The sequence below is a fragment of the Eretmochelys imbricata genome, chromosome 7, assembly GCF_965152235.1.
Source record: "Eretmochelys imbricata isolate rEreImb1 chromosome 7, rEreImb1.hap1, whole genome shotgun sequence".
NCBI lineage: Eukaryota > Metazoa > Chordata > Testudines > Cheloniidae > Eretmochelys > Eretmochelys imbricata.
Window position 1 is genome coordinate 54742102 of NC_135578.1, and position 440 is coordinate 54742541.

Here is a 440-nt window from a genome sequence, read left to right on the forward strand (position 1 = left end):
TTGACAGTCTATTCTACCCAGAGGTTGGCACACTCCGTCATGAGCAGCTTCTGGCAGTGTGACAGTACATGCTGAACATACACGTAGAGAGAGGCAGTCCCTGCCCAAACAAGCTGATAAGCCAACTAGGCAATAGTGTGGGAGAAGGGAAGCATTATCCTCACGTTACAGCGGGGGGACTGAGGCACAGCGAGATTCAGTGACTTGCCTGAAGTCATGCAGTCAGTCTGTGGCAGAGCCACGAATTGAGCAGATCTGAGATGCAGGCTGGCACCTCAGCCACAAACCCATCTCTTTTCTTCACAGGAATCCCCCCTCCTGCACATGGATCTGCCAGATTGGAATAGGGGAGGCTAGAAGGATCTCATAAATATATAAAAGGAGGTGGGCTCATTAGGCATAAGTGGCCAGGGATGACTTACATGAAGCACTCCACAGGA